Source organism: Podarcis melisellensis (assembly GCF_964234715.1).
Source record: "Podarcis melisellensis genome assembly, chromosome: 12".
Classification (NCBI taxonomy): domain Eukaryota; kingdom Metazoa; phylum Chordata; class Lepidosauria; order Squamata; family Lacertidae; genus Podarcis; species Podarcis melisellensis.
Window position 1 is genome coordinate 44316800 of NC_138544.1, and position 22762 is coordinate 44339561.

Here is a 22762-nt window from a genome sequence, read left to right on the forward strand (position 1 = left end):
CCTCCCACAACTCGCTTCAAAATTGCCCTTTAAAACGAACTTGAGTTTTAAGGCTGAAGGCTGAAAAGAGCAAGGTTTAAAAAGAAATTATGCCAAATTGGCCGTCACCTTTTAATTTCCACTGGAAGGATTTCCACATTGCAGAGCAATCAACATAAATAGCATTAATTGGCGTGCTTGCTAGAAGCCCTCCGAAGAGCATTAACGGTCCATCACTTTAGGACCATAATGCGGTAACAGAAGGACCCCTGCAGTTTTGATAGTCAGCCCAGTGCCAGATCTCCAAGAGAAATGTGTCTCCTCGGAGAATTCTTTTTAACAAAAAGAAAGAGCAGTTTAAAACCTCTGCTCCTTACATTATGCAGAATTATTTATTGAAATTATAACACTGCATGCATATAGTATCCATGTTATTTATGAATCTGCATTAATTGAGGCCACATCCTCACCATACATTGTAAGCACTATTATGCCACAGCCATCTCCCCACCCCCACCCTGAATCCTGGGAACTGTAGTTTTTCAGGGGTGCTGAGGGTTCTTAGGAATTCTTATTCCCCTAAGAGAGCTACAGTTTCCAGAGTGGTTTAATAAGCAACTGCTCTTCCCAGGGAACTCAACATGATGGTATTGACCTCCAAAGCCTTATGTGGCTTAGGACTCCAGTACCTCATGGACCATATGAACTGACCTAGATTTTGTGATCATCATCTGATGCCCTTCTTTGTGTGCCTCCTCCAGGGGAGGCAACACAAGACTGGGACCTTTTTTGGTGGTCCCCCACTTGTAAAATCCTCTCTCCAAGGAGGCATACCTGATTCCATCTTTATCTATTGTTAGGTGTCAGGCAAATACCTGAATAGGTCTGGAAATCTGGGTCAATCGATGCACCAACTTTGGCATATACCCCCAATTCCAATATCCCGAGAACCACCTCATACAAAAATACATCTTCCCTGTATCCTGCCACTCAGGTTTCAAGAATCCCAGAGAGATGCTGCCAGTTGCCATAATCAAGGAATGGTGGACCTACAGCTCACCACATATTGCTGGGCTCCAACTCAAATCAGCTTCCATCAGTATGGTAAATGGCCAGGAATGCTGGGAGCTGTAGTCCAATGACCAGAGAGCTGTAGGCTCCCCATTGCTGCTGTACTCAGCTAGATGGATCAGGATAAAGCCTCTTCATAGGCTCAACTTCAGTGTATACTCATCCTCCCCACTACTCCCCACTAACTCCCCACTAACACGGGGGTAATTTTCTGGGCCCCCGCACCCATAAGTGAAATTGCACAAAGTGGGGAGCATTCTCTAAACACCTGCTCTCTCTTCAATCCATTAAAAAAAAATGTATCCAGAAATATTCACAACTAGAACTGAACCTCTAATCCGTTTTTCTATGTCAACGAATAGGTTAAGGAAAGATGATAATATGAAAATTCATATTCCTTGTGATTGCATGGAACCGCAAAACATTGCCATCAGATTTAAGGAATCTTTGTTTTGGTGGAGAGAGTGTGTGCATTCTATCTGACCATATTTTCGCAGCAGATTGAGACACTTGGAATGGATTCTACAATTCATTGTGGACATCTGCAGCTAGCACACTTCCAGACCCCTCTGAATTTTCTCTCAGGACTTCAGCACAACAGGGAGACTGTGAGATGACGTTTCCCTTACTACACCTGATATCTTATGCATGTAAAGTAGGGACCTACTGTAGCCCAGATGCATCAGAGCAGCAAAGTGGGTGTAGCAGGGCCTTCAAAGTAATAGGTTCTGGACTTCTTCCAGAAACATTTCCACCCCAACAAGAGCCTATAGTTCTAGCCCAAAGCTATTTGGGGAAGAGCTCCAACCAACCTCTCATTTTATGTGTAGAAAACTCTTTTTTAAAAAGAATTTTAGTAAACAGATTCAAATCCCACCTTTTAGAATGCTCACCCTCCCAGCAAGATATACCAAGAAATCAATAAAACACTGTAATAAGATTGCAAGTTATTAAAACAATAAAATAAATCAGCAATCACTTTATAAAACATGAAAATAACAGCAGCAGATAATGCCATTATTAAAATCAGAGCTGTAAAATCATCTGCATATTTCCTTCTCGTTTGCAGCTAAATTAAAAATATAGATAATGCTGCAGAGCTCTCTTCTGCAATTCTTAAAGTAGAAAAAAACCCCAACCTGTACTCTAATGACAGATCGATGATGGATTTCTAAAAAATCTGCTGACTCAAGATACTGCTGTTTCTTACCAGAATATAATTAGTAAGGCACTGAAACGATATCATCCATTGAAAATATATATATATATATATATATATATATATATCTGGCATTAATGTTTTGGTCTGGCTGTGTACCTTTAGAGAATGTCCCCTATAAGGCAACAGGAACCCACAGTTCATCAAAAACATTATTGCATGATAAAATGAGAGGGTGAGTTTCATTGTTGTTTTCCTTCCAGATTAAATGAAGGTAAGTGAAACATGGCTGTCCTCTGCTTCATCTTCTTTTAAATTTAATAATGTCACTGCCTTAGGAGCCATCAATCTTTGTGAGGCATTGACTCTGGACTGAACTCCTCGGGGATAATCTTGGCTATCAGGTGTAAAGTACAATAATTAACACCACTCTGCATGAACGTGGAGGCCAGGCTTCTGGGTAGTGATTCCAAGAGAGAACTGTTGTCAAAATGGCACCAAATAGCTTACTTCCTATTTATACTGAACACAATGAAGAGACTGCCTTTGAGATTAGCGCATTTGGAGATGGGCAAAGGCTTGTTGAAGGAACTTGGTATTCTCAAGAGGCAGGGAAAATACAAATGCTCTAATACCATGATCTACTGACTCCAGAGTGAATGCTGTGATAGACAGATGGGGTTGAATGGGGTTTGACACAGGAACAGACTATCCCAGGCAGGGACGGCTCATCCTGATTCACCACCTGAGGCAAAACAGGAAGGTACTTACTGACACCCCCCCAATTCATCAAAACTTCGCTCACCAAGGCTGTGCTGTGGTGGCTTTCAGTGAGATTTCATGTAACACTTCCACAAGCTCCACGAGATCTTGAAAGTTGCGCAAGATCTTGTGGCATCACATCCTAGTACGTTTCCAAGCACAATTCAAAGTGTTGGTGCTGACCTTTAAAGCCCTAAACAGCTTCGGCCCAGTATATGTCTGGAAAAGCTCTGGATTTGCTGTTTAAAGCAGAGCAATGTAGGGTGTGGGTTTTTTTAAACACTTTTACCTTTTTGAATTTTTTTCCACTTCACTTCTGGGCTTAACAAAATAATTAAAAACAAAAACAAGAATCCACAGTTCTTCATTAAGCAGTATTTTTGATAGTTTCACTTCTTGCAAAGCCAATGGGCCAAGAGAAACATAGAGATATATGAAGACATCGAGATATAAGTTTGGAAACCACAGACCAGCACAAGGCTTTGTGAGAGCCCTGATCTGAGTCAGGACAGTGGTGCTTACTGACAATGCTTTGACTTGGGACAGCAAGAAGACCTCCAAATCACTTCAATTCACTTTGTTGTTTGGCCACCCCACAGAACTGATGCACACTCTAATATTCACCTGTACCCACTGCGTGATACCTGGCAATCTCCGCCTGTGGGTTCTTGTCTCCTCTGCATTTGGAGTGGTCCTTTTCTAGGGTCTGTAGTCATAGCCAATTTCATTTCTTTTTCCGATAAGCAGCTGTGAACACTCGCAGTCCCAAAGGAATGGCAGCTGGGAGCCGTTTCAAGAATGTGGACTATGTTCCTTCCAGAATTTCATAAGTGCATGCAGTAACACATACACAAACCCACAGCCCAGGTGACAAGACCATCTCTTTTATGTAAGAAAGAAAGAATATGAACAAGCCTCTTGCGATCACAATTCACGTTCCAAATGCACCGTTCTGATTTTCAGATTCCAACCTCCCCATTCTGTAGGGTTCTTGGAAGTCTTTGATCTCCCACTGCCTGGAGGGGGTTGCAATAGCTTTTATAGTAATAAAAGAAAACAGAATAAGAAAAAAATCAGTACTCAGCATAACAAAAACGATTTCCCCGATACCTCGTGGAAACAAATGAAGCCATTATGTTGCTGGTATATTTGTAACTGATAATCTCAGGCTCATTCTTTGATGCTGCAGGCATCTCTCCTCTTGGTTAATTAATTACTTTTGGAAGAGTTTGCACTGTTCTCTGAAAAGGACATCCTCAAATGGGGAAAGACGAGTGTGTGTTTTTGCACTGATTCCTTTGGTATTTAGAAAGCATGCTTTGCATTCCTGAAGTGTCCCAGGGAAAAAGGCAAATGGGTGCGGGAAATGATAATATTTGCCTTTGCTATGCAAGGGTTCATTTAAGGCTCTCCATCCACGTAGTTCCACTACATAGGTGACCAGCAGCAGTGTTTTTTTATGTCATGGGAGAATGCATCCACCCACCTACCCTCCAATAGACCAGTGACTTCACTTATGAAGTGGGCATACCACACTTGTTGTTGTTTAGTCATTTAGTCGTGTCCGACTCTTCGTGACCCCATGGACCAGAGCATGCCAGGCACTCCTGTCTTTCACTGCCTCCTGCAGTTTGGTCAAACTCATGTTGGTAGCTCCGAGAACACTGTCCAACCATCTTGTCCTCTTTCCCAACATCAGGGTCTTTTCCAGGGAGTCTTCTCTTCTCATGAGGTGGCCAAAGTATTGGAGCCTCAGCTTCAGGATCTGTCCTTCCAGTGAGCACTCAGGGCTGATTTCCTTCAGAATGGATAGGTTTGATCTTCTTGCAGTCCATGGGACTCTCAAGAGTCTCCTCCAGCACCATAATTCAGAAGCATCAATTCTTCGGCGATCAGCCTCCTTTATGGTCCAGCTCTTACTTCCATACATCACTACCAGGAAAACCATAGCTTTAGCTATACGGACCTTTCTCGGCAAGGTGATGTCTCTGCTTTTTAAGATGCTGTCTACTGCCTTGTCATGGGGAAGGGGCTTGAATAACTCAGAGAAGCTATGAGCTATGCTGTGCAGGCCACCCAAGATGGACAGGTCATAGTGGAGAGTTTTGACTAAACGTGATCCACCTTGAGCAGGAACTGGCAAGCCATTCCAGTATCCCTGCCAAGAAAACTCCATGGATAAAGACAGCAGGCATACCACACTGTTGATGCCTAATATGGTTGGAAGAACAGCATGAATCCAGAACTGGCATGATTGGCCATTAGCATGAGGTGCCTACATTTAAAGTGTGATTACAACACCTAGGGACTCACCAGCAACTCAGTGTAATGCAATATGTTTTGCATTGTGCTATGAGGTTTCTTGGGGGGGGGGAGGCAGGGGGTTAGCTTGCCTGAAACCTTCTTCCCTTTTCAAACCTGCAATGCTGTGTCTGCTGGGGGTAGAATGTATAAAGCAGACATGGCCAAACTTGGCCCTCCAGCTGTTTTGGGACTACAACTCCCATCATCCCTAGCTAACAGGATCAGTGGTTAGGGATGATGGGAATTGTAGTCCCAAAACAGCAGGAGGGCCACGTTTGGCCATGCCTGGAAAGGGAAACTTGCCCGAGCAGTTCCTTTGTTAAGGTAAATGTCTTAGCCAGTGCTTTTTTCCTGGGGGGATGCAGGGGTACACATACCCCTAAACATTTTGTGAATCTTTGTACTTTTGTCCATTTACTGTATTTATTTTCCCTGATCTGAACTATAAAATGGTGATTTACAATAACCACAATTAAGTGAAGGCATTTTCTGGGAATAGATGGGCGAACATTTTTCCCACCCCGCTCACCTGGCTGTTAGGTAGAGGAACATTCACCAGAATTGTGGTGTATGTGAGCTGGAAGCTGGAGATAGAGATGTGTTTACTTTGTGCTGGACTTTGGGGACTCCCCTGGAAACCTAATGGGGAAGCAAAATCTGTTGGGGTGTTAATGCTGTGAGCCCCTCTATCCTATGCTCAGGTTGTATATATGTGCATGTAAGCTATATATCCTAAAGACACTGCAGTCTCCAGTGACCTTCATTCCAAGGAAACCAAACCTTGTAAACACTGGTACCCCTGAAGTTTCCTGCATCTCAGAGATTGGGGTGGTGCATAACACTATTATTTTCACTAATGCGTGCGCTGGATAATTTGACTTGACCTGTTAGGAAGCTGCATGCTTACTTAAATGTTTATATGTGTTAAATGAACTGTTAAATGGTGATTATTGCTTTTTTAAAGTGTTGCAGTGATATTATATGTCTTATGCATTCTTACTATATTTAGACTTTGATTTTTGTGTGAATACTTTGAGCACATATGTACCTGTGGAAAATGAGGTGTATATATAGATAGATAGATCAACAATGACAACAATTAATAACTTTATTTTTTTTTACTATTTATTAATATTACTTGCGACAGCAACCATTTTAAGGGACACTATCCCCTAATACATACATATTTATACACATTTTTTAACTTCAGAGAACTCCTCTGTGCAAAATTAAGAGAAGTGGAAATGTTGAATGATGGCTGTTTTTCAGTTCACACACTGTTTTGGGAAATGTGAATCGGACAGATTAGCATTCAAATGTGAACCATTCTGACTTCCTCCGGCGTCCCTAAGATCAAACTCCTAACGATGCAGAAAGGCTCATTTTCTCCACAAACGAGAAGAGAATGGACATCTCAGCAGGATGTGGTGCTTTATCCTAGCCACCATTACTTGAGCTCAGCTGGCTGTGTGCACATGTCACCGAAATGCAATCTTGGCTTAAATGCAAATTTTTGGTGTTATTTATTTGCATACAATGGGATGGAACAGACTTATAAATGAACATGAAATGAGCACAGGCCAGGGAGAGACTGAACTGTCCATGCCTGCAAGCAGTTCAGCACTACAATAAGTAAGAAATTCCACCCAGATCAACCTAATCTGATAGATTTTAAACACAGCCCCTTAAGCAGCTCCCACTGCCTCAGGATTCTCGTTTATTTTGGACTTTTCTTTAAGATAACTGCACCCAAGCTGGCTTCATTTGATCCCTTCAGAGGTTTGCAACTCATCTTAGCTCTTGTGCCTTTCTCTGTTCCCTTTTCCTCCTACATCTATAAAATATTTTATTGATGCCACGTTAGATCTGAGCAAAAGCAGTTTGCGCCTTTCTGATAAAACCAGTGATTTATGGCGAAGAATCAAAAGTTTATTAATCATCGGAGCTCGGGATATGAAATAATTTTTCAACTTGTCCAGCTTTGCCTGTCCAGTTAAATTTGCCCATCAATTTTGAGTGAAGGCGTAAACATGGCCTGAAGTGTAAATCTGTCTGCAGATACAGTTTTAATTTTAAGTCAACTGCTTCTGCAATGCCCAGACAGTGAATTATGAATTTTCATTTCACCATGACTTCTCTTGGTGGTATCATGACCAAAGATCTCAGGAAATAATCCAAGACCAATATATAAAAAGTGCATTGAAAGGGAACCAAAGGTTCATTTAGTTCAGCTAATCTACCTAGATCAGGGATGAGGGACATGTGGACCTACAGAAGTTGTCGAATGCCCAACTCCCATCAGCCTCAGCCAGCATAGCCAATGGTCAGGGATGATGGAAGCCAGAGTCCAACAACATCTGGAGAGCTGAAGCACTCCTGACAGTTGAATTGAGAGGATGACAAAAGCCCTATCATGAAAGGGAGATGTTCACAACAAGACCCCTTCCCATACCAGCATGCCAGCTCCCAGAAAAAGTTGGAGGTGTCTCAAGTAGACATATCACTGGTTTCTTCTGTAGGATCTTACATGACTGAAACAGCATGAGGAGAATATGGGCGTCTAAGAACTATATGAATTTTAATAAAATTATTAAAATAGCATTGACCTCATATGATGCACTACAGTATCACACTAGTGGCTTGTGTTCAGTTGCTTTGCCACTAGAATCCCCAAATCCTTTTGAGAATTCCCACTGACCAGGTTCCCCATCTTATATGTGTGTATTGAGTGAGTGTGGTTGTTTAAATAATAGAAGTATTCCTATTTTGTTATTTTATCCCACAATTTTATTCCAAGGAGCTGGTCACATACCTGGTCTCCACTCACAGAATTTTATCCTCACAATAATCCTATGAAGTAAAAGGTAAAGGTAAAGGGACCCCTGACCGTTAGGTCCAGTCGTGGACGACTCTGGGGTTGCGGCGCTCATCTCGCTTTATTGGCCGAGGGAGCCGCCGTACAGCTTCCAGGTCATGTGGCCAGCATGACTAAGCCGCTTCTGGTGAACCACAGCAGTGCACGGAAATGCCATTTACCTTCCCACTGGAGTGGTACCTATTTATCTACTTGCACTTTGACATGCTTTCAAACTGCTAGGTTGGCAGGAGCAGGGACCGAGCAACAGGAGCTCACCCCGTCGTGGGGATTTGAACCGCGACCTTCTGATTGGCAAGTCCTAGGCTCTGTGGTTTAACCCACAGTGCCACCCCTGTCCCTCCTATGAAGTAGGCTAGACTAAAACCCTACAAGGTAACTTAGAATAAGGTTATGTTCATGTGCCTCGTGGGAACAAGGCTGGTCTTCTTAGTGTGTTATTCAGAGTCCAACATGCTCACTGGAACACTTCATACTAGATCTCACAAAAACCTACTCTTCTCACCACAAAGCACATGTCTCTTGCACAAGATTCACAGTAGGCATTAAATAAGTCTTGGTTTATAAACTATGTCTTCCCCCCAATTCCAAAGCGCTCTATCTTTCTCTGATGTACTAGAAATCAATTTATATCTGCAGAGCAAGAATCCTTTTCAAGTGAACTCATTCTCTTAATAATTCCCGTGGGCAAAAGACAAACACCATTATCCACCTGCTTTCCAAAGTGACAGTTTTAATGGGAGAAAAGGCCATTAGTACCTAATCCAATCCAAGAAATGATTTGGCTATTGTAAAATGGGGACGAAGAGAATCAATTAGGCATATTACTTCACACCGATTGAATTAAGGATTTTTTTTTCTAGGCTAGGAAATTTGGATTACGCTCTTCTAATGACAACTCAGATTTACCGTCAATTCCTCCATACAGGAAAAAGAAAAGAAAGAAAATTAAATTTCTGCCAAAATAATTATTTAAAGAGGCATTGAAGTATTTGTTCTTTAGCATTGTCACAAGCATTTCTTTTTTTAAAAAAAATTCCACTGAGGATAGTTTTTCTTTTTTAAGAATTTTGATTAGAGTTGGATAGATCAGTATATTTCCAATCAGCATTCATTTTGTATACGTTTACCTATAAACCCTTTTCATTCTATTTCTGCATTAATAATGATAACAACAACAACACGAAACCACAGCTATATATGGATTCATAAGCAAATCATGTTAATCAACACTAATCTTACTCAGAGTTTACCTATTGAAATCTGTTTGTTCTGTGGCTTAGTAAGATATCACATTTTAAAAAGGATTTAATCTCAAAATACATACTTTTAAAATGGATTTTTATATACGTTTGGGGTGTGTAGTTTGTTCGTTTGTTGTTTTGCCAAGAACTGCATAATAACCAAAAGCTGATGGATAGTTAAGTTATTATTTCCACATTAGCCTGGAAGGTATGGATCAAGTCATTTCTCATCACATTGTGCAAATATTTTTTCAAGTAGTCTTAATTCAGATTGTTTAAATAGCCAACATGATGGCCTCTAGATGATGTTGGACAACAATTTCCAGCATTCAAAATAGCATGGATAATGGGCAGAAGGGATGATAGTCATAATTCAGCAAAATATGGAGGGATCCACATTGACCACCCCCAGATTAACTGATATAGGTTTGGCTCCAAAGGTACCACCCACCAACGAATCTCTTTTGCTGACAGAAAGACTGGTTCCAGCATAGCATTGCCTGGAAAAAATGATTCCAAGTCCACAGTAGTTCTCATTGTGCCAACTTTTGCAAAAATGTCCATACAAGCTTTTTTCAAGACCTTCATTAAGTCCCACCAGTCATCCTCTCCTACCTAGAGATGATGGGGATTAAACTTGGGAGCTTCTATATGCTGCAGCAGTCCCCCTCCCCTCCACATACTGTTAGAGTACAAATCTGATCAACCATATCAATTGGCTATTCTGGTGGAGGCTGATGGGAGTCAGAGTCCAAAGCATTTGGAGGGCACCATGTTGGAGAAAGCCATGCAACAGCCTGTATCTTCCTTGCTTCCCATTCTGTAACACACAACCCAAGTTCATTGTGTCATTGCACTGTAAAAATGTATTGTACCAGCACTTGGCACAAGAATTCACAGAACAGCCCAATGCATTTTTTCTTTTGTTCATGGTTCTTTGGCTCCAAAGTATTGATTTCTTTTCTGCAGAGTTATATAGCTATAAGTTTACAGAATGACACTTATGGCCCTACTCCAAGAGCTAGTAGAGGCCCACATAACATCACTCCTCCAGGGGACTGTGGAGAGTTTTAATCTAGTGCCTCTGTCTAAAATATGGGTGGAAAACCTTGGACCCAAGGGCTAAATAACCATGTCCTCAAGCCACACCCTCACCAGTCCTGCTATGAACTTTCCTCAAGTGCTCTTGTTTGCTAGAATGGAGTAGTGTGGTGTGGTATGTGTTGGAACCTCTCAATGTTATGTGACAGGAATGTGGCCTGCTTTACAAAGGTGAGCATCACATCCATTGCTCCACCAACTTTTGCATCTAACTATGCCCACCCAGTGCAGGCCTGAAGCTGAGAAAAGAGAGCATAAAAAGGCCCATCTGGTACATTGTTTTAATAACATAACATATGGAGAACCATATGAAGAACCTGCTGGATCAGGCCATTGGCCCATCTAGTCCAGCATCCTGCTTTCTCATTGGCCAACCAGATGCCTGTGAGAAACCCACATGCAGGATCTGAGCAGAAAAGCTTTCTCCTTTCCTGCGGTTTCCAGCAATGGGTATTCAGAACCATTAGTGTCTCTGGCTATGGGGGCAGAGCATAGTCTTCATGGCTAATAGCTATTGAAAGCCTTATCCTCTATGAGTTTGTGCAATCCTATTTTAAAGCCATCCAAGTGGCAGCCATCACTGCCTCTGTGATAGTTCAAATACATACAGTGGGGGGGGGGGAGTATTTGATCCTCTGCTAAATTTGCCCTATCAACCAGCCAGATGTCAGGCTAGCTGGCATCTTCACTGTACGTACCGAGCTGAGATTAGAAGCACCTGCTGTAAGGGAGAGGTTTTACCTGTAATCTCCAGACCTTAATCCCATGAAAAATCTCTGGAGGGAGCGGAAGGTTCAAGTAGCTACACTTTCAAGTAGCCTTGAAATCTTACTGACTTTTAGAGGATCTGCAAAGAAGAGTGGGACAAAATATCTCCTGAGATGTGTGCAAACCTGGTGGCCACTTACAAGAAATGTCTGACCTCTATAATTGCCAACAAGGGTTATGCCACCAAGTACTAAGTCATCTTTTGCAAAGAGATTTTCACTCATTATAATGCACATCAATCTCTGACTTTTGGCTTCAGGGTTTCTGGGGGTTTTCCTGTTATTCTGTCTCTCACCATTACAATTATGGACTGGTCATTTCTTCGTCAGAGGGCAAATGGGCAAATTTAGCAGGGGATCAAATACTTTCCCCCCTCACTGTACTGTGTGAAGAAGTACTTTTAAAAAAAATCTGTCCAGAATCTTTCAACATTCAGCTTCACTGTTTGTCCACAAGTCCTAGTGTTTTCTCTGTCCATTTTCTCTGCGCCATGCATAATTTTATAGACTTCTATTATGTCACCTATTACTCACCTTTTCTTTAAACTAAGAAGTCCCAAGTGCTGCAAGCTTTCCTCACAGGGGATTCTTTTTGTTCCCGCAGGTGCGTATAGGACGCCTGTGAGCAAGACATGCACATGCAAGGATTCTCCCGCATTTCACCACTTGAGTTAAATTTCATTTGGTTAGAAAGCATGTGTGCTATACCTACAAACTCACTATTTATAATCTCCCTTGGAGCCACTATTATAAAAAACCTAATTAAAGAGTTCCTAAAATGTGCACTGCAGTCTAGGTCAGGTAAATACATAATCAGGGAGTTATTAATGGAGCTGCAATTAATTAATATGCTTCCATTGGAGCCATTAAAGCTGATTAATGTTCTGGCATACAAAAAGAAACTGTAGTTAACAAATCAATGACCCAGTAGACCATCTCGTATCCCGTGGAGCTGTTGCGCTGCACCATATCAAAGCCTCATTAGAGAATTTTTAATGTACTGATTATTCTCCCCCAACAGTCATTAGTTGGTCTGGGATGATGTCTCATGTGCATACAGAAGTTGTGGGAAGCAGCCATGCGCCCTGAGTCTCAGCCTCCTCTCAATTTTATAGTTGTAAATCAGTGGGAAATGCCATTTAAGGCAACGACTGTGCCATTGTGAAGAGAAGGAAGAGACGGGCTTAGACGACAACATTGATCACGCTTCTCCAAGAGTTCTGAGCCAAAAAAAGGGGAGGGACAGAACTTATTTCACAAATGTTTTCATGACACAATACATGCCTTTTCAGCAATACCCTGCACAAGGAGAATGAGATCCAGACCAGGGAGCACCCCAAAGCCCAGCACCCTCTTGAACTGGAAATGGATGAACCTGCAAATTTAAGCTTCTATTGTTTTCTCATTTCTTTCCATTGGACTCTTCCAACTACTTAAATAGAGGGCCAGTCTTATGTATTTTAGGATGTATGGTCACCCTGGGTTATTTCTAAGTCCTATTTAGGGTAGACCCATTCAGTTAATAGTCCTAAGTAAGCCATGTACATTAACATCAATGGGTCTACTCTGAACAGGATTCGCATTGGTGACAACTCCTTACTTGTAAGCTCTAAAAAAACCCCAACACATTTTGGACTGCTAGTCCTATTGTTAATTTTGATATTTTTTTTAAAAGTCTTTGTAGTTTGAAGTTATAGCAAGTTCTTTTTTAAAAAATCACAGATTATTCGGAGGTGGGTTTTTGTGGGTTTGTGTACAAATAGCTGGGTATTCAAGATAGGCTTTCTTGGATCCAACAGGCACAATTTTATAGCTTATTTAGTAGCATGTGCTACTAAATCTTCTTAGGAATTAGCCAGGCATTTTTGTTTGCTTATTTTCAATACAGTGTTCCAACTACTTTTTGTATGGCGTGCGATGCAGAGTTTGAACATTTCCACCCCCCTTTTTTTCTTAGGGAGCTTAGATAAACGTTAAGTGGAGGATTTATGGCATATTGCCAACCTACAATCACTGTAGAACAAGGCTTATCCCGTCATTTGATTGATAGGGAGTGAAGGTTTAATAGTATTATCTTAGATTAGGAAAGCTAAATCCACTTTTGGAGTAGTTTAGCGTAATCTAGAAAAAATGTGCCTTTTCCCACATTATAAATGGCCAAACATCAGGCAAGGATATGCCATTGCAGTCAGTGGGGTGCTTTGCACAAACATGCTTTTTATAGGCTTCTGGAAAGCAAACAATTTTGTTTAAAACTCCGGTGTACACCATCCTTTCCACATTAAGCAGGATGAGGGCTGCTAGGAACATATCAATGACTTAGAGAGAGATTCTTAAGCATATGAGAAGCAAGAAATAGCTTTTTATAATTCCATTGTATTCTTGATCAGGCTCTCAGTATTTTGATCATTACGGTCATGAGGGTGGCTCATTAACTGCTTCTCTGATATACCTTGAATTGACTGAACTAAACTTCCCTTTGGGGAAAAACATACTGTCACCTGAATAAATATTTACCCGAGACTCTGGAGAATGGCTGCAGTCAGAATAGATTATCAGATTGTCAGGGACTGGGCTGAGGAGGAATGGTAGGGACTACACCCTGTCCTCCTGAACCTTCCTGAGAAGAGGAAGACAGTATAGATTCACAAAGCCATTTCCGACCTGGGACCATGCCCCCGCGTGAAGAGGGAATCCCCGGGCGTGCCTTCTGACCCACCCGCCAATTGGCGGGCTGGGGAGGCGTGGCCTAGCCCATTTAATGCCAGGCACGTCCGGGGACCGCCCTCTTTCGCCTTCCTCGGCCGAACGGTTTCCCCATCCCGCCCACCCTTAGCTTAGGTAGCCATGACCTTGCTATGGACTTCGGTTGGTCACCGCAAGGGGCCTAGTAGGAATTTTTCCAATTTGGCGCACTTCGAGCCTTTTGGTTTTTTCGCCTACCTCATAGCAATCGTCACAACTTCCACGGTATTGGCGGTTAGGCATTGGCAGGGGTCAATTGTTATGCAAATGAATGGGGGGAAGGAAGCGCCATCACCTTCCCCAATGGAAAGGGTAGTCTGGTAGAGGACTCCGGGGGGCGTTGCCTTGTCTGAAGCCTAGGGAGGTCAGGGCCCCCAACATGCCCCCAAGCGGTGACACCCGTGGGATCCTAGTTGGCGTACTTCAACAGGACTCCCACGGCTTGTGGACAACCCTTCCCAGTTTCCATGCCGGGTAGTTGTTAGGAGCCAATGCCTAAGACCAATACCTTCCAATTCTGTAATCAATAAAGTTGTGGCCTTTTTATGCCCATTAACCTTACACAATGTGTCCTGTGTCTTTATTTCTCTTGGGGGAGGGGACTTGCCACGCAACAGTGGTCTGCAGAAGGTCATAGTTCAGAGGCTGCAGAGGGGAGAAATATTGGGAGAGGAGCAGCAGGAAGAAGAAGTACCAGGGGAGATACAGCTGACAGGCTCAGTGTCTTTGGAAAGCATTCCTGACCCCCCTCTCCCAGTACCAGACGGGCATTGAGAGTAGCAGAACAGAAAGCTCAGAGGCAAAAAGTACAGATCAGCCGACGCAGGGATGATGTATAATAGGAGAGATGGAGGGGTGGGACTTTACTCGGAGCAACACCATTATCTAAGAGAGATGGCATTTCTATGTCTCTCTCTGTGAATATTGAATAAAAGACTTGGTAAGAACTCTTCTTGTTATCTGCTTCTTGGCTGCCACTGTGGGAGGGATCAGATTCCCTGAAGCCTGGCAGATATGGACAAATAGTCTGACTTTGTATAAGGAGGCTTCCTAGAATTCTATTAAGTGGTGAAATAGGCCATACATTGGCTGTTTCTAAGGTTAGGCTTATATAGGCATAGGAGAAACTAAGGGAGGGCTGGGTACTTGCGGTCCTCCTAGTCTTGTTGGACTGCAGCATCCCTGGTGGCTGGGGATGATGGGAGTTGGAATCAAGCAGCACCTACAGGAGGAATAGAGATAGAACTGCATGAAAAATCAAGCAACAAACATATGATTCCAGTGGTAGAGAAAAGGGCAGCTGAGGAATCCAGTGGGCGCAAGAGGTGGTTGAAACCTATGGACAGATGAACAATAAAAGCTAACAGACAGAGGCACTGAGTTGTGCTCAACATGGGTGGGTGGGGCTGTCACGCATGGCATTATACGCACACTGCACTGGTGTGCCAGGCTCAACAGCAATGTTGTGCCCTGTTGCAGCCCTGCTGAAGAGCCCAGCACACCTTCCTGTCCAGTGCTAGTGCTCTGGGAACATCAGAGGGTACTGGACCATCTGACGCTGGTGCTCCGGGCTCATGGAGGAGGTGGAGGTCAGAAAGGCTGACTGTTAGGAGCATCCTGTACCCCCTTAACATTTTGAGGGGGCAGGGGAACCCTTTGGCCCCCTGGAGTTGGTGTGTCCAATCAAAGAGATGTGTGAAGGTACAGGGACAATGTAACAGAGAAAATACCACTGAGAAATCAAAGATGAGTCTATTGGGGATTGGCAAGACACATGATCATGGTTGAGGAAGGCCTAATTGGCCCCAATACATCAAGTGGATGGGGCAAATTCACATAAAGGGAAGATGGCATTTTGATGTTAGCCAAAATTCCTGAATCATGATTCCCACCCCTACCCCCAGCATTTTGGTGCCCATTTCTCCTAATATACACATTTGTGTAAGCAATTTACCTAATAGACACAATTCTGCAAAGAAATTCTCCCATTGCACTGCATTTTTGTATGCTATTTTCACAAATATATGCATTTTTACACACACTTTATCCCCCTGTATTCATTTTTGCATGCATTACTTGCCTGGATAGCTGCATTGCAAAAGTCAAAGAAGTGTGAATTTTGAAGGAATGCTGTGTTTCAGTTCTCATGCTGTTTAGCAAAGTTTCAATTATATAGGTTCACCCTGAAGTGCAAACTGAATTAAAGTTCTTCCTCCTTCCTTACCATTCACAGTCCTTTCTCCTTTGACTGTTTATCCCCCTCCCACTTTTGCCATATTTGATTTCCCATATTGCCCTCCCTCCTCCCCTCTCTCTCTTCTTCAGATAAATTGTGGAAAGAGATGGCCCCAGATGGATGGAGTGCCGTTGCAGAAGAGTGGCAGTAATGGTAGAAAAAAATAGTTTAAAACAAGAGAGAAAGAAGAGAAAGGTTTTTTAAAGAGCCTCTGGCTGGCTGTCTCTCCTTGCTAAATATATAGAAGTCTCCCACCCTGAAAGTACCCCAGCAAAACATCTGAACGTCTCCACCCAGCATGATTTCCCCTTCTTCCTCTCCACCCCACCTATGAATGCAATGAAGAAGTTTGTCTGGGAACATTTAGACCTACCCTAGCATTTGATCCTCTCAAACTTCTAAGATTTGAAAGAGCGAAGGGCCATGGCATTGGAAACCACCACCACCCACTGCATTGTGTAGCCTTTCATCAAATGTTTGAGAACTTCTGTTGATGTGCTTTTGGGCCACTCCTCCTTTGACATTTTTATCATTTTCCCTGAGACTCGCCTTGTTATTCTGAGAGTATATGTTAGGATCTAACCATGTGAACTCCTCCTCTTGTTTCGATCAAAAGCTGGAAAAAGTTCTACTCTGTGTAAAATGCCAGAGCTAGTAAGGAGGGGGGAAGTTATTCAGAATCCGTAATAGCCTCCAAATGGTTACTATTGTTTTTAGTTGATTCGCATATCATTTAAGCCCCTTTCTGCCTGAAAACATCCAAGGTGGTGCATAGCCTGTAGAACAGCATAAAATGAAGAAGCAAACCAATAATGGCTATGTTATTCTTCACAAGCTCAGAATTCCAGGTCATCTTCAATGGTAGCCCCATCTAGGAAGCCATTAGCAGGTTAGAAAGAAAGGAAATGAATGGCAGTATGCTAGAATACCAGCAATTCTTTGTCTTGTTTGAAGAGTGTTGTTTCATGGTGGTGCATCCTAGAGACTATTGTTCCTTTCCAGCAGCTCCAAGAGCTCTGATGTGCTCACAGAGGTCAAGGACTTTCAGATGCGAAGGGATGCACATTCAGAATGGCTTTGTCTGTTAAAGTAAATAAGGAAGCCTGAATATGGTGCAGCTCCAAGTATGTAACTGGAGCACCACCTTTCAAAGTTCACTCGAAACTACCCTCAAATATGTGGACTGAGGAAGCATCCTTGAACTTTCATTGTTGATCCTCCCTGCTGTTTTGTCCCAATCTGCTTTGCATGCAAACAGAAAAGCAACAGAATGAAATTTCATAACAGATCACTTGTATTTGGTCTTCTTGTCTGTGCGTATGAAGCTACCTCATACTCAGCTACCTCAGTATTGTTTGCTCTGACTTGAAGAACATCTCCAGGGCTTCAGGCAAATAACTTTTTCAGCCATGTCACTTAGACAGGAGTGTGGACAACATGTTGCGATTGTGGGCTTGGGAGAGCACAGCTTTGTTTGAAACTCTGTCTTGTCATGTGATAGCCAATCACACAGTGGAACTTGCTTGTACAGTGGTACCTTGGGTTACAAACACCTCGGGTTACAAACACTTCGGGTTACAGACTCCGCTAACCTGGAAGTAGTACCTCGGGTTAAGAACTTTACCTCAGGATGAGAACAGAAATTGTGAGGTGCTGGTGTGGCAGCAGTGGGAAGCCCCATTAGCTAAAGTTGTGTCTCAGGTTAAGAACAGTTTCAGGTTAAGAACAGACCTCCGGAACAAATTAAGTTTGTAACAGAGGTACCACTGTAAATATAGATACTGTGTGTCTTGTTTGAAGAGTGTGGTTTCATGGTAGTGCTTCATATATCTATCTATCTATCTATCTATCTATCTATCTATCATCTATCTATCTATCTATCATCTATCTATCATCTATCTATCATTTATCTATCTATATCATCTATCTATCTATCTATATCTATAATTTCTTTTTCTTTGGGTGTTGTAAATCATTAAGCTGTAACACATTGCTGACCATCTTTCTACAAAGTTTGTGTTTAGATATAGTTAAACAAACAAACAAAACACTATTCCATATGTTCCTTTACCAGTTTCAACTGAGATTAATGCTATAATGAATTAAAAGTAGGAAGATCCTAATTCAGCACTTCAGAAAGCAGACCACCTTTGCTTCAAAGCACTTTAGAGGCTGCCTGATTCAGTTTAGGATGCTTCAGAGAGATTCCACTTCTTCGTGGACAAACCCTGAATTTTTCTGAAGCAACCCTACTTCAAATTTTATTTTGTTTTCAGTTAGGACTTGTCAGAATATTTTGCACATCCAAAAACACCTTTAAAGCAGGCCACATGATGAACCTGCGGTGTGGCACCCAAGAATGTCCTGGCAAGCATGTACGAGCAGAAAGTTGAACATATTTTCAGAGCATTGTGTTGTGCTCCTTCCTTTTCTGTGATTAACATTATGTAAGTAGCTAATGTTTGTTTTCGCCACTTCTGCTTAATGGGCCATAGCAGCGTAAATAGGGCTCCCAAAGATGAGAAAAATGTCTAGAATGTCAGTAATCACAGCCCTGCCTCTGCTTTTAGCTTGAGCTTCTGATGTACCGACAGCTTATTAAATCTCTGGAAGGTCCAACAGTTGGGGCAACAGCAGTGAGAAGTGTTGAATTTATATACTGAGCACACAAGATGGTATCACCATTCCATTTGGGATGAATTAATCCTAGAGGACTATCACATCCCATTTTAGTACAATTAGGGATGCACAGATGATGCTTCACTTTCAATGTTTGCTTTGAAAAGAGCGCATTTGATGCAACAAAACAAACAAATGAGTGAGATCAAAGCGTTGTCCACCTGCTTGCACGAGAGAAACTTTGCTAATGCAATGGGACTTCTGTCTTTTCTCCTTTTCAGTGTAAAAATGTTATAAAAACGATACAACAAGCCTATATACAATCTTCCAACTCAGTGCTTAGCCAAACACCAATTCAGTTCAGAACAAATAAAAAAACCAAAGATATAAATATCAAAAAGCAATGAGATGACATTACAATACAACCCATTCTCTGCTCCAAGAGATGGGGAATTGGTTCAGATATGGGGAACCTGTGACCCTCCAGATGAGCTGGTTCAATTCTAAGTTTGTGCCTATTCTGTAGAAAAGAAACAGTAGAATAACTAGGCATGGATGATATGGCTATAAATGGGCCAAGGCTGAAAAATGGGCATGAAAGACTAAATGCTATGAATATAATATTGGATCATCCAATGTTTTCTTTTCAATATAAAATAATTAAGCATACTTTCGGGATTATTATTATTATTATTATTATTATTATTTTAAAGGTGTTCTTGGATGTCAGCAGAGTTCTGGCACAGATTTTCCTGGCCATAGAAATGATTATTACAACACTAAATGTATAGAATTCTTATATTTTTTTTTACTAATAATCAGTCCCCCCCATTAAAAAATAATAATAACATATATAGGTTGATGATTGCCACCCCTTTCAGCATTATTATTAAACACAGATGTTTAGCTCCGCACAACCATGTCCCCGAAAAGTCAATGGCTCCTCAATTCATATAATAAAATGAAAAAAATCAGCCCTCCTTCTATCATCCAAGCAAGGTCCCAAAATGTTTCTGTCTGACCAGAAATTAGGGGTGAAAGGAGAATTGGTTAATCAGTGTGACTGGCTCATTCTTTGTACAGCAGATTAAAGCCTGGATTCTTAATCAGATTTTAATTGCAGCAAAAGGCCACTGAATGCTGCTGGCCTCACTTGGAGAAGAAAACTAAGGTCACATCCGCACCATACATTTGAAGCACTCTTATGTCACTTCATGGCTTCCCCCAAAGAATTCTGGGAACTGTAGTTTGTGAAGGTTGCTGAGAGTAACTGGAGAGCTATCATTATCACAGATCTACAATTCCTAATGTATGGTGTGCATGTAACCTAATATTCCTTGAGTTGAGGAGAATAGTCACTGCAGAGCTGCTGTGTGCTTTTCAATCAGAGGCAAAGGGGCAGCACATACCATTTTGCCACTTGAGTGAAAATGGTAAATGCCAACTTGCCTTGCCACCACATGCCCTGCCACATCCACCAATAGTGGAGAAGTCGTTTTGCCATCGATGCCAATTTCAGGCAAGATTGCAACAGTTCTGGGTGAGATCTCACTATCTTGCTCAGCGTCAGTGCTTATGGCGGTGGCACTACATCACTACTGGTGGAGAAGGTGGGGTAGGCAGGGCATCCCACTGTTTTACTGCCTGAGGCAGCAGTATCAACCTGCCAAATGGCTGGGCCGACTCTGCAGAGGTGGCTAAGCTTTTTCCTCTCAAGGGCTGCATTAACTCTTGGCCACCCTTTCAGGGGTCACATGACAGCAAGGGGTGTGGCCAAAAGTGGGCGTGACCACCCATTAAGGATGCAAACTCTCACAGCATCAACACACAGAAATGCATACAGATCAGCCGAGGAAGGTTTTTTTCTACCCCTCCCTGCTCATCACATGATTGAAATGATGACCAGGGAGGGAGAGACTTGTGCCTCCCAAGCTAGACAGAGAAATGTAAAGATTTCTACCCACCAATATTTGTTTATTTATTCTCCTTTTTGCTGCTGCTGCCAGAATTCCCTAGGTGTTTGGAGGGCCCAGGAAAATGTTTTGGGGAGCTGGATCAGGTACTGTATCTAGAATTGGGGTTAGCCTTCCATGTTTTAAATGTTTCTGGCAAAGGCAGAAATTCACTATCACTACATCCCTATGCCAGGACTGTACCTGTAATCCAGCTGGGAGGCTTTTAGCATTTGTGTGCAACATTTTCTTTCTCTGACAGTGACTCCAAGCTATAGACTTTAATAGTACAATCCTATGCATGTCTACTCAGAAGTAAGCCTCAGCCTTAAAGAGTTGTCTGCACAGCAGGGACTCCCAAATGAACTGCATGCTAAAGATTCAATAAACAGCATGAAAATTGTAGAAGAGGTTAGCAATACACTTAATCTATATTTCAAAGAAAATCAAATCCCAAGTTACTCAGGGCACCTAGTATTGATTCTTGGAATAGGGAGATCTTAAAAACAAGCAAAGATCATTTCATCTTTTGGAAGCCTGGACAGCTTTTAAAGAAATGCTTATTTGAGGCTTTTCAGGTCAAATAACTCATTAACCAAGAATATCAAGCAAAGTTTATTTTATTTTATTTTCTAAAAAAGTTTGCTTTCCTTGAGGTTGCTGTAAATGAAAGAGCCAAAGTGGCCTCAATTCCAGTTCCTGGATATTTTTGGGAAGGTTCATATCCCACATGCTTTTATGACTGAAAAATAAATAAATAGATGCTTTGCAAAAACCAGGCAGCTTTACAAGACTTGGAAAGAAAGAAAAAACCCAGCTGTTTGAAATCCAAAGTGAGCGTGGAAGCTCTGTGAGGTACTGGGGCTGATATAGCGTGTTCTCCTTTGTGTTGCGGTGGGGGCCGCCAGGACACTCCAAAGTTGGGGCGGGCTAATTGATTGTTGGCCATTGATGCGATTGGGCTTCCCTTGTTGTTGGGAAGAAGTTAATGTTGCCATTTGTTGATTGACAGCCAGAAATGCTAAAACTCCTTGCACAAGGCTAGGACTTCCTCTTTTTGCCCATGCATCGGATTGCCCCCCTCCATATTTAGGGTTGTTCGCTTTGACCTTGCTATGCCGGTCATGGGGTCATCTGCTCTTGGGGCAGGAGCCCGGTAGGAATTTTGTCCATCTGGCTGATTGGCTGGGGCCATTTGATTTTTGCCTACTGCGTAGCAAATCGTCACAACTTGTAAGGTTGCGGTTAGGCATTGGTTTATGGTTTGGTTGCTTGAGGGGCATGGATTGCCTGCCCCTCTAATACTGCTGCTGCAAGGGATTCCGTTAAAGGAATCGGGGGCTAACTATTGCTTGTCCACCCCGTCAAGGGGGCTCGGGCCATAGCAATGAGCTCCTGGTTGCATTTGGGGAGGGCTGAGGGCAGGTTCCCTGCTCCAACGCTACCCCCAAGTGTATTCCCCTTTTCTGACTTTCACAGGCATGCGGAATGTCAGTCTGTCCCCCACGGTGGGGGCAGAGAGCCGCAACCAATGCCTAAAAAAACACTCACATGTTTGTATTTTAATAAAGTTGTGGCCAAAATTACGCCAAAAACCTTAAACAAAAAAATTGGTGTGATGTGTGAGTTATTGGGGTGGCCCTGGGGACCTCAACATGCAAATCACCAGCTAAACATTGTGATATACAGTGGTACCTCAGGTTAAGAACTTAAGTCGTTCTGAAGGTCCGTTCTTAACCTGAAACTGTTCTTAACCTGAGGTACCACTTTAGCTAATAGGGCCTCCCGCTGCCGCCGCACCATCATCGTGCGATTTCTGTATTCATCCTGAAGCAAAGTTCTTAACCCAAGGTACTATTTCTGGGTTAGCGGCATCTGTAACCTGAAGTGTCTGTAACCCGAGGTACCACTGTATTGATATATCACAATGTCTGAATTAAGGATGGAT

The 22762-nt window shown here is 42.4% G+C and overlaps 2 long non-coding RNA genes across 2 annotated transcripts in view; both read right to left on the reverse strand.

The window, feature by feature from the left end:
• LOC309353478 overlaps window positions 1-11282 on the reverse strand; it is an 84611-nt gene extending 73329 nt beyond the window's left edge. The window contains exon 1 of the long non-coding RNA XR_014161893.1: window positions 11237-11282. This is a non-coding gene — a long non-coding RNA (uncharacterized lncRNA). The remainder of the gene's footprint in view (window positions 1-11236) is intronic.
• Window positions 1-22762, reverse strand: part of LOC309353382 — a 260447-nt gene that overhangs the window by 212305 nt on the left and 25380 nt on the right. The gene's annotated exons all lie outside the window — the stretch shown is intronic.